At 36.8% G+C, this 10439-nt stretch overlaps 1 pseudogene; it reads left to right on the top strand.

Moving 5' to 3' along the window:
- Window positions 1-526: 526 nt before the first annotated feature.
- The window catches only part of LOC107684877 (sodium- and chloride-dependent GABA transporter 1-like), an 11429-nt pseudogene continuing 1516 nt past the window's right edge, over window positions 527-10439 (top strand).

The following is a 10439-nucleotide window of genomic DNA, read 5'->3' on the forward strand; positions in this document are numbered from 1 at the left end:
ATATTTCCTGCTCACACCTGATGCTGTGTCTGTGGCTTTACCTGTTCTGCTCCTCATCTGCCATATTTTTAATATATATTATGGTTTAGTGGGCTGGGTTTGAAGATGGCTTTAGAATGGGCAGTGAATGCATGAGTTCAGTTTAACCTCATGGTAGCCACAGATGTGTGCGTGTGTGTGTGTGAGTGTGTGTGTGTGTGTGTGTGTGTAAATTTCAAGGATTTAAAGAGAGAGAGAGAGAGAGAGAGAGAACACTAAGAAATAGCCCATGCTCTTAATATGCTGTTGCATCTTAAGAATTGTGCTCAGTTTTCGTTTTTTCTTTAAAAAAAGAAACATGAATATTCCACCGATATCGGACTAATTTTACGTGAGTATAATGTTAACACATGCACATGTAAGGTAAAGATTTGCGTGCCTGACCTGAAAGTGTGTGTGTGTGTCAGTTGGGGGGTGCTGACTTTCACATGACATTGACGCTCTTGAAATGTTGAGGGGCTGCTGAACTCAGACAGTCATTGCTCGGTGGATTCAGCACCACTCGCCCGTGGACAGCTCCCGCAGGACCGCTTTACATGGACAAAAGGCTCATTTACGTGCCAACTCATTCTGGAAGTTTACAACTTGGAGAGGAATCTACGGATACCTCACTGCATGACACACGGGCACATTGCTTTTGGGAAAGAAGCCAAATTCACTGTAAGTAGATACGAGAATGTTGGCAATGATTTTCATTTAATTAAAATGTCTTCAGTGTGTTTGTGTTTGTGTGTGTGTGTGTGTGTGTGTGTGTGTGTGTGTGTGTGTGTGTATAAATGCATTCAATAAAATGGGTATAACAATAGTAAATGCACCAAAACATTGTAGAAACAATTGAGAAGCTGTCTGATCGTTCGATCGAATAAATAAATAAATAAAAAAGACATATCTTTAAATTGACTGTCATGACAGACAATTCTGTCTCAATTCGAGACGGTAGATTTCTTAGTGTTTTTGTGTGTCGCCTTCGATTTCAAACAGCGGACTGCCTTTACGGGGAAAAAACAATGATTTCGTGTGATTCGTTGTCTTCAGGTGCACTGAAACTGTGTCGGGTTTGAACGGGTGTTTGCGTGGTGGATCTCTGCTGCTGTCTGAAATCAGAGACATGGCGACAAACAACACCAAAAACACCGATGGACAAGTTGTGACGGAACTCAACGAGATCACAACTAACGACAAACCCAAAGCAGAGGACGACAAATCAGAGAAGAAGAAGAAAGAAATTCCAGACAGAGAAACTTGGGGTGGGAAATTTGATTTTCTCCTGTCATGTGTGGGCTACGCCATCGGACTGGGCAACGTCTGGAGATTTCCTTATCTGTGCGGGAAAAACGGCGGAGGTAAGAGCAGCTGGTCGCCGTGATTTTGCCAAGCAAGACATGTTCCTGGATCAACATTACTGTCCAAAAATACAGACTTAACCCAATCCCTACACCTAAACCTAACCTTACCCATAATGTATTCCTAAAAGGGTGTAGAATCCTGATTGCTAGCCTAAAACTGACATTTCCTGAAAAGTTATCTCTCAATTCTGATTGGTTGATTGTGGTGATGTTCCAGGATCAACAAGGATGTTGATCCAGGAACATGTTGTACTTGGTGAAATCACGCTCACCAAGAGCAGCTGCAGCTTCTCCGAGAGTCTGAGATGTTGTGTCTGGATGAATGTGTGCTTTGTGTTGCTGTGCACAGCTCCACTGGGTGCTTTCATCTATTTCTGTGATTCCAGGGGCTTTCTTGATTCCTTATTTTTTGACGCTTATTTTTGCGGGAGTTCCTCTGTTTTTTCTTGAATGCGCTCTTGGACAGTACACATCCATTGGCGGCCTTGGGGTTTGGAAACTAGCTCCAATGTTCAAAGGTATATGATTTCTGTTCAGGACCTTTCTTTCTTATCTGCCCCATACTTACTGCAGAACAAATACGAGTTGGTTTCTAGAAGTATTGCAATGTTAGTGTTTGTGAGAGACCTTCAGTAAATGCAAAATTGGATGAGTAGATTTAAACGCATGGGTTATGTGTTGTAAGTTTGTTATTACTGATATATGTTGTTCTGAAGATGCTAATGTACCCTCTGATCTTCAAAGCTGAAGAACAATTATGTAATAAAGTAGTCTGCAATGCTGTGTAAAGGACGTTTTGACCAGGCGGTTCACATGCTGCTTTGAAGGAATGAATGTAAATTATAACACAATGTCATAACTACAGGTGTTGGTCTTGCGGCTGCTGTTCTCTCATTCTGGCTGAACATTTACTACATTGTCATCATTTCCTGGGCCCTGTACTACTTATACAACTCCTTTACCACTGTAAGCATTCCTTGTCACATGAATGTTTAGGTAATTATTCTTGGGGTATTTTTTAACTAAATAATAATACAAAAAAGTAAGCATTCTTCTGCTCTTTGTAGGAGCTTCCATGGAAATCTTGTAACAATCCATGGAACACAGACAGATGTTACACAAACTACAGCATAGTAGACACCACCAATCTCACCAGTGCTGTCATGGAGTTTTGGGAGTAAGATTTTGGGCAAATTGATGTGCATGACCTTTGTACATGAAATTACATAATACGTGTGTCCAGTAAGTGTTTTGTTGTGAAGTGTAATTGTGTTGCATGATGTGCTTATACAGACGCAATATGCATCAAATGACTGATGGCTTAGAAAAACCTGGTGAAATTCGTGTGCCACTTGCAATAACACTGGCCATTGCCTGGGTCCTCGTGTACTTCTGTATCTGGAAAGGTGTTCGCTGGACTGGAAAGGTGAGATGTCTTTGTTGGTCTGTCTTCAAGGATTCGGTCTGGAATTTGAGTGAGTTTGAAATGATTTCACCGCATTGAATGTAAAGCATACATGGTTGCAATTAACTTTTGCTTAAGGAAGCAAAAATGCTCTGTGGGGTTTTTTGTCCCATGAAAGCAATGTACAATATTTCCAGCTTTTTTTAACAGGCATACTCATGCTGAACAAATGCACATGGGGAAATGTCTGATAGAGAAATCATTGTTTTGCAGGTTGTTTACTTCTCTGCCACCTACCCATACTTCATGTTGTTCATTTTGTTTATCCGTGGAGTGACCCTGCCTGGGGCTAAAGATGGAATCATGTTCTATGTCACTCCTGATTTTGAGAAGCTGAAGGAGTCTGAGGTGATTTTACATGTTTAATCATTTAAGCAGGATCAAAGAAACCCAAGCTAGCTGCTAAACAGTTTCATTTTCCATCTCAGGTTTGGCTGGATGCTGCAACACAGATTTTCTTCTCCTATGGTTTGGGTCTAGGCTCTCTTATTGCTCTGGGCAGCTACAACCCTTTCAATAACAATGTGTACAGGTATGATTGATACAGAGACATAATCGTTCAACATTTCATCAGTTAGAAAGCTCAACCCTGTTTCAGTGTTTCAGGCCCCTAAACTTTGATTTTCACCCTGACCATTTCTTTTTTTGATGCATTGCATTTGGAAACAAAGATGAAGTTCTCAAGGTGAATGCATACCTTGACTCTAGGGGTCTAACAACTAAAAATCAAGTCAGGAATCTTGGTGTGATTCTGGAGACAGACCTTAGTTTCAGTAGTCATGTCAAAGCAGTAACTAAATCAGCATACTATCATCTCAAAAACATTGCAAGAATTAGATGTTTTGTTTCCAGTCAAGACTTGGAGAAACTTGTTCATGCCTTTATCACCAGCAGGGTGGACTATTGTAATGGTCTCCTCACCGGCCTTCCCAAGAAGACCATTAGACAGCTGCAGCTCATCCAGAACGCTGCTGCCAGGATTCTGACTAGAACCAGAAAATCTGAGCATATCACACCAGTCCTCAGGTCCCTGGCTTCCAGTTATATTTAGGATTGATTTTAAAGTACTCGTTTATAAATCACTCAATGGGACCAATAGCTGATGTAGCTGCATCAGGTAATCTGTTCAATTTGAAGTTTTGGTATTTCAAATTTTGATATCAGTTGAAGTATGAAGTAATGTTAATTTCAGATAACAATGTTTTTTTCATGGCTTACACAGGTCCTGGTTTGGCGTTTTTAGCTTATCCAGAAGCTGTGACGCAGTTGCCCGTCTCACCACTGTGGGCTATTCTCTTCTTCTCCATGCTGCTGATGCTGGGAATCGACAGTCAGGTGAGAATATCACATATTCAAGCTCTGACCTAGAAACAGAAGTGAACGGGATCTGGTAGGTACTTCAGATCTGCCAGCATCAGTGGCGGAGTCCCTGGCGACCACACAAGGAAACATAAGGAACATTAAAAACACTCAACTGGCCTTGAGCTCAATAAAATCTTTTGATGTTGATTTCTGCCTTTATGGCTACGTGCATTGATGATTTTAAACTGATGGTATGTTCTATTGTGATCTATTGCTATATTTTCTTCATGCAACCATCAGTTTACAGAATGCTTCAATGTTTTCAAAAAATGCCATATCAAAACACCATTGTTGATGTTGTTTTCAGTTCTGCACAGTGGAGGGCTTCATCACTGCTCTGGTGGATGAATTCCCACGGCTGCTCAGGAAAAGAAGAGAGATTTTCATTGCATGTGTTTGCGTTGTGTCCTACGCCATTGGGCTGTCCAATATCACGCAGGTAAATCAATGAAGGAAGCAGATGATGAGATGTTTGACCAGAGGTTATATATTAATATGATTGCAGGCTGCAGGGCCTTGTATTGATTTTCTTGCTGTGTTTTAGGGTGGCCTCTATGTGTTTAAACTCTTCGACTATTACTCAGCCAGTGGAATGTGTCTGCTCTTTCTGGTGTTCTTTGAGTGTATCTCAATCTCCTGGTGCTATGGTGAGTCCTTTTTACGTCCTCTTAAAATCTGTATTTTGCATTGTGCTTCGTACTTAGCATTGCATAGCATTATAAAAATGGACAGAAGTACTTTGGTTGTTAGTCATAAATAATCCTGTCATAAATAAACATACATAAATAAACAAAATAGTCATAAATAAACAACACAAGTGTATCCAGTGGGACAGCCCGCAAAATGACATCAACTGTTGCAAAAAAATAAAAATTATATATATATATATATATATATTCTTTTGCATAAATAATGAAGAACAATCAATTGCATTACTTTTAATTTGAGATATTTTTGTTAATTGCATGGATTGAATTTTGAATCGGGTTGTCAATATAATATTATATAGGGTTGGATAATATAATGCAACCAACCAATCAACATGCATGTACGACACAGAAACTTAAACTAAATTTGGTAACCACAGTCATAAATTAAAAGTTGTGTTCCTATAGAAGACCGGTTTAGATTACAAATATGTGTTGAAGATTATGTCAGTCATTGTCATGGAACAGCAGATGAGCAGATCTACTTTGATCTTGGTTTGCCTATAGTTTCCATTTCTTTCTTGGTGATGCTACTATCATTTGGGACTGCTACATTACCCCTGCCTTTTTTTCTGCGAGTTTCTGGACATTATTCTTGATGACTTGGTTGTGAATGTAGTGTTAGTTACTGCCTGCTTTCTTTTAGAGTCTGGACCTTGAGTAACTACCATTGTTGACCATGTATACAGTATATCCCTCATTAAGTCTGTTACTATCATTAGTGCTTCTGTTTTCTCTCTGTCCTAAACTAAAGCCAGTTGATTTCTCAATGTTTGCCACCTTCGCTGTCTGGTAGTGTGATATTGTAGGGAAGGGCCTGTTTTTCCATGGAACTTCTTAGTATTTTTTACAATTTTAGTCCAATCTTTGAATCAGCAGCTGCCTGGGAAACTGTACTGGCTGCTCATCATGTGTCTGATATACTAGATTTGGTTCAACTCCTTCTGTCCTTATTATGTGTTTACCCTCTTTACAAACATTCTATCACACTTGCTTTAATTTAATTGAATTACATTTCCATATCTGCTCTAGATCATGGGTACTCAATATGATTCTCTCATCTGGATATGTTTTTTTTTTTTTATCACCTCCATGTTCTATGGGTAAACTTTGCTTTGATGATTTATAGTGGCGCGTAATGTTACCACTCTTTAACAATCACAGCCATCTCAGTACAAATGAAACATAAGGTTTGCTGCTTCTTTCAGGAAAATAAATACATCTTATGTCTGTACAGTCTTTTTCAAATGCATTCAGATGTTTTCCTTGTCAATCGTCCTTTTCAAATGTCTCACAACAACAGTTAAGAATTGAAGGGGAGTGAAGGTTCTGGCTATCTTTTTGCTTTTTTTACATGGTTCTGTTGCAGACATTTAACACATTCAGTTTTTTTTTTTAATATCCATTCATTTCAAGCCTTTATACACATATGTTACACAGTCACTTAGGATTGATTTGGATTGAATTGAGTACCCTTGAATCCTCGGTACTGCTTCAGATAGAAAGTTGCAAGATAGATGAATGTATTCCAGTCTATTTCTGTCAATCCCATTGTTGTAACATAGTTGCAGTGAATTAATGCAGTCCCTTTCAAATTTCATCTAATTTCAGGTGTGAACAAATTTTATGATAACATCCAGGAAATGATTGGATACAAGCCTTGTCTATGGTGGAAACTCTGCTGGGTTTTCTTCACCCCTCTAGTTGTTGGTGTAAGTAGCCTACTTTTTTCTTTTTCATGTGACATTACAACAGATAGATAGATAGATAGATAGATAGATAGATGTTCTATCTATCTCTATGATAACTCTCTTGTCCCCGTGTTGAGAGGATTTGGGAGAAACATGCCGAGGCAGAGGCACTTCCTACAGCCTGAGGCTCATTAATTTCAGTTTTGGTGTTAAAGGGCCTTTATAGTTGCCAAAAATATAACTTTTTGTTTTTTGTTATTAAAAAAACAAATAAGTAAGCCCAGTCCAGGTGACAAAAAGTAACACAAAAGTAACATAATGCATTACTTTCCATAAAGAGTAACTAAGTAACGCAATATAGTTAAGTTGTATTGTGGCATCCCTAGCCACTTTAGCACAATGATTATATTTTATAAACCCTGTTAAAACTAGACAGAAATGTAAGAATCAAAGCAAAAATGCAACATATTTGAATTTTAAATTTTAATTATGAAAATGAGATACAAATGTGCATTTACATGCATTTACGGGTAGTTGTATATGTGTGATAAATGTTTATAATCACTGATCTTGGGTAACGACATTGACACATTGACAGTAATATGATAAGTCTGGTCCACATTGCAAGTTTTGACTGAGGATTCGCTGACTTTTTTTTATAACAATATATACCCTGATTCCCTGATTGTGTAAAGCCCGCCAATCAGATTGAGCTGTTTTGAAAAAGCTCTCGCCACTTTTGTGACAAACATTAAAAACGTGATAAATAACAACTAATAAGATAAAGTGCAAATGACTTTTAGAGGAACAAGTAATGTTTTATATATATATATATATATATATATATGTTATATTCATTGTTTTGAACAAATCTATTGATTTTGTCTAATCTAAATCTTGAAAGATGTTTAAAAAAAAAAAAACAGTTGGAAACACAGGGCTGGCCATTCTGACAGATTATTTGATGTGTTTAAAAATGACTGTAACAGTGTAAAAGTGTAAGTTAGTCATGTCAAGTGACATTTATTTTTATACAGGGGTGCACATAAGTTTTTCAGCCTGGTTCTCATAAGAGCACCTGAAGATTTGGTTTGGTCCTCACACAGCACATAGTGTGATCCAATAAATATAACTATACAAAAAAGAAATTAATAATAGTGATAATAATATTGTGGTCATTTATTTTATTTTTTAAAAATAAAATAATAATGTGTGATAATACTATTATATTTCAAAATAAAAAGGGAGTATTAAATACAATTAAGTATTTAATATATGAATTTTCATCATATTCTAACTTAAAATCAGCAGGCTTTTATTTTGGCGGGTTGCCAGCAGGTAAGTATATGCGCTGCCGGGTTTGTCTCTGCCGATTGAAGAGTGTCAGTGAATGAAATGTCACAGTTTTGCATTGTGTTTTGAAAACGGCAGCAAATTTATGCTTTCATTTCAAATAGAAATCGTATACAGTATTACAGTTTGTCTTAAATGGTAATTGTGCATTAACAGCTGTCAACCATGTCGGTATCCATTTTTTTATTTTGGTCGCGCATGCGCACCTGCGTACCACGTATGTCCACCTCTGTTTATATGAGAAGGGTCTGGCTGCAGCTGGCGCTTGCATTCTCAGGCTTGCACTCTCAGACACTTGCACTTCCGCTAGCGACGTCACTTGCAGTCTTTATTATTATTTATTTTATTTATTTATTTAGTCATTTATTAGAGGCTTTTATCCAAAGCGACTTACAAATGAGGACAACAGAAGCAATCAATTGTAGTATTTAATCAATAAATAGAACAAAATAAAAACAAATAAAAGACTGCAAGTGACGTAGCTAGCGGAAGCGCAAGTGTCTGAGAGTGCAAGCCTGAGAATGCATGTCTGAGAGTGCAAGCGCCAGCTGCAGCCAGACCCTTTTGGTTTATATAGTGCTTTATTGCAATACATGTTTTGTTTTTTTTATCAGAGCAATGTAACATTAACGAACAAGAAAATAACTGTCAATTTAGCAAAGTTCATCATTTATGAAACAAGTTCAATTTAGCTATAAGCCCCCTTTACGGAAAAGAAGTTTATTCAAGTGTGCTATTAGTATACTTCTTTTAACACTAGAACCGCCAGGGGTCGCTGTATACCTAAAAGCGTCAACGGGTAAATTTTACCCATGCACATGGCAACTGTATTTATATGGCTAAAGAACATATTATTTCACTGTATTATGCTACTGTCCTTTTTAATGCAGGCTACACTAATCCATAATGGTCAGTAGCCTAAGATTAAAAAAAAAGTCTGCACTGACAACAGAAATTAGAAGGTAGTAGCCTAAATATTTGGGTGATTTAATATTATAATACAATGTCATTAATCAATATATCAATATAAGAGAACAACACCATTAAACTTTGGGTAATCAAAAAATGGTTTTATTCATTACATCATATAGATCAGATTTTTTTCTTCTTCAGGAAACGGCCAGACTAGAATAGCAACACAGTAGCTAACAATAAAGGTGATGGCAAGACAAAAATTAAATAATTAAACCAAAGTTTGACCAATTAGAGTAACGTTTGGCTAAAACATGTAAATATGATATCTGGATCACTGTCAGATGCTGAGCCGACCCCGGACGCATAACTTACCATCAGACTCTCCATCACTCATGGCATTTAGTGTTTCTAATACCTACCTTCCATAAATCGCCTTTTTTTTTGGTCTTTTTGACTTTATTTATGAAACTCATAACCGCTAAATCAGTGAGTGATAGGCGTTGCCCATAAATGTACAAAGTTAAAACATAAGCGGCAAGAAAATGACAGCGTGAAAATACATGCATTATATAGGTGGGTAAATTTGACCCACTGGCGCTTATAGGTATAAATGCCCTGTTTTTTTTATCTGGTTTTATCTAAATCATTTTTAACAACATTGGATTGTAAATTACATAATTTTAGTAAAAGTCAATGACTGGGAGACTTGAATGTTTTATTTTAAATCTGTTATGTACATTTGAAAAACAGCCACGGGTAAAATTTACCCGGTTCTAGTGTCAAACTAAACATAGGAAAGTATACTTTCAGTCTACTTTTTATGTCCTTCTCAGAAATGTGCTTAAAATAACATTTAAGTTTACTTAACTTATACTTATGCTTATGCTATAATGCTATAGCTACTTGTGCGCCGGGAATCCATGTTTTCATTGTTATACAGTAGGGGGCGCTATTACACATATTCTGTAAGTTTGAAACATTTGAAACAACAGATGGTTCCACATGTAATGTAACATGATCAGACATAAAACAGCATCAAAACTGTGTAACGTTGTTGAATAAAATGTCGACCCATGAAGAGCTTTGGGGTGTTGATCAACTCCATCTACGTTTGGAATATCGTTCTGAATCCAATTCATGGTCTTTTTTTCAAATAGTCTTTGTTCAAAATGTTGTGTATTTATTTATTTATTTATCTTTTTATTTATGAAACTTACCCACATTCAAGTTTTTACAAAAAAGAACGCATAAAGCTAGAATAAAATGTCTTTGTTTACAAGCAGATAGTTCTTTATTTTGATGTTTGTATGTTCAGATATTCATATAACAACATATATACAAATTAATACCTAAATAGGGACATAGTAGTATACTTATAGTATGATGTAAAGTTCACTTAAATAAAACTTACCAGTATACTTGCAGTATAAAACTACTAAACTACTAAACTGAGATTGTACTTCAAAGTGTCTTAAAAATGCTACAAGTATTTATACTGAACAAAATTATAAACGCAACACTTTTGTTTTTGCCCCCATTTTTCATGAGCTGAACTCAAAGA

The sequence above is a fragment of the Sinocyclocheilus anshuiensis genome, unplaced genomic scaffold (genome assembly GCF_001515605.1).
Source record: "Sinocyclocheilus anshuiensis isolate Anshui unplaced genomic scaffold, SAMN03320099.WGS_v1.1 scaffold429, whole genome shotgun sequence".
Taxonomy (NCBI): domain Eukaryota; kingdom Metazoa; phylum Chordata; class Actinopteri; order Cypriniformes; family Cyprinidae; genus Sinocyclocheilus; species Sinocyclocheilus anshuiensis.